This window comes from Cricetulus griseus (genome assembly GCF_003668045.3).
Source record: "Cricetulus griseus strain 17A/GY chromosome 1 unlocalized genomic scaffold, alternate assembly CriGri-PICRH-1.0 chr1_1, whole genome shotgun sequence".
NCBI lineage: Eukaryota > Metazoa > Chordata > Mammalia > Rodentia > Cricetidae > Cricetulus > Cricetulus griseus.
This window is the reverse complement of record NW_023276807.1, coordinates 237515159-237517340: the sequence shown is the minus strand read 5'-3', so window position 1 is coordinate 237517340 and position 2182 is coordinate 237515159.

Below are 2182 nucleotides of genomic sequence, written 5' to 3'. Positions count from 1 at the left end.
TAAACTGAAAAACATGCATACATGAAGTTTCGCAAGGAGAGGAGAGAATATATCTATAGCGGTTGGGATAAAGCTGCTGTAGGTTTTACACATATACTACATATGTGCCTTGGGATAATATGAAAAATGAGTGAGGGTGAGAATACTCCCATAAAAGGTACCATGATACGAAAATGACAACACTATTGGCCCAACATGATAGTCCATGGAGCAAAGGCATTTTCTCCCATGTTTGACCGCTCCATTTGATCCACTGAGCCCACCTTGTAGGAGAGTATTCACACATGGAATTCTACCTAGGATGGGCACATGATGATTATTTTTAGATAGACAAGTGCAAACTTGCACATACATCAAATGTAAAAAATTATTTAAAAATTTAAAATATAAAATATTTTGAAACTGTTTGGGCTTTATTTTTTAATTTTTTTATTATTTCAAGTTAGGGAACAAGCTTGTTTCACATGTAAGTCCCTTCTCCTTCTCCCTCCCCTCACCCACATCCCTGCTTCCCCACCCCCAACCTACCCCGCGCCCCATTCACCCTCCAGTCGCCAGGCATATTAGGGCCCTCAAAAGGGGCTCTGCAAAGTCCACCAAATGTTCCTGTGCTGTGCCTATGCCCTTCCCCATGTGTCCAGCGCCAGAGTGTGTCGCTTCATGTGGGATGGACTCTCAAAGTCACTTCTTACACCAGGGAAAAATGATAATCCACTTCCAGAGGATCCCTGGAATGCAGGGGCCTCCTTATTGACATCCATGTTCAGGGGTCTGGATCAGTCTTGTACTGGCCTCCAGACAGCATCTGGGGTCGATGGGCTCTCCCTTGTTCAGGCCAACTGTTTCTGTGGGTTTCTCCAACCTGGTACAAACTCCTACAATTTTCATTCCTCCCTCTCTTCAACTAAATTCCAGATTTCAGCTCAGTGTATATCTGTGGAGATCTGTCTCTGCTTCTACCAGCCACTGGATGAGGGCTCTATGATAGCATAAAGAGTAGTCATCAATCTCATTTTAGGGGAAGGGCTTTTAGGTTATGCTCTCCACCATTGCCTGGATTATAAAATCGTGTCCTCCTTGTAGTTCTCTAGAGATCTTCCTAATTTCAGATCTCTTCTCAGACCTATAGTGGCTCCCTCTAATATGGTATCTCTCATCCTCCTATCTCTCTACTATTCTTCCCCCAACTGAATATTTCTGCTCCTCCATTTCCTCTCCTCTACTCCTCTTCTCTTACTCTTATTGTGGCAGCTCCCTCTTCCCTACCCTCATGCTCCCAATTAGCTCAGGAGTTCATGCCACTTCCCATTTCTGGGGTCCATTTATCCCTTAGAGTCCTTCATGTTTCCTAGTTTCTTTGGTGAAGAGGATTATAGGCTGGTAATCCTTAGCTCTATGTCTAAAATTCATATGAGTGAGCATATACCATGTTTGACATTTTGTGACTGGGTTACCTCACTCAGAATGTTTTCTTCTAGTTCCACCCATTTGACTGCGAATTTCAAGATTCCACTGCTTTTTTCTGCGGAGTAGTAGTCCATTGTATAAATGTACCACATTTTCTCTATCCATTCTTCTGTTGAGGGGTATCTAGGTTGCTTCCAGGTTCTGGCTATTACAAACAATGCTGCTATGAACATAGTTGAACATATGTCCTTGTTGTATGGACAAGCACTATTTGGGTATATACTCAAGAGAGGAATGGCTGGATCTTGAGGTAGACTGATTCCCATTTTTCTGAACAACCTCCATACTGATTTCAAGAGTGGTCTTACAATTTCTCACTCCCACCAGCAATGGAAGAGTGCTCATTTTTATCCACATCCTCTCCAACATAGATTGTCATTGGTATTTTTTATTTTAGCTATTCGGCCAGGTGTGAGGTGGTATCTCAGAGTTGTTTTGAGTTGCATTTCTCTGATGGCCAAGGATTTTCAGCACTTTCTTAAGTGTCTTTCAGCCATTTCAGATTCCTCTGTTGAGAATTCTCTATTTAGTCTGCACCCCACTTTTTAGTTTCATTGTTTGGTGTTTTGGTGGCTAGCTTCTTGAGCTCCGTATATATTTTGGAAATTGGTCCTCGGTCAGATGTGGGACTGTTTGTGTTTTATTAATATGAATTCATTTATTCTATAACTGACCACAGTTTCTCCTCTTTCCTTACCTCCAAGTCCCACTTCTG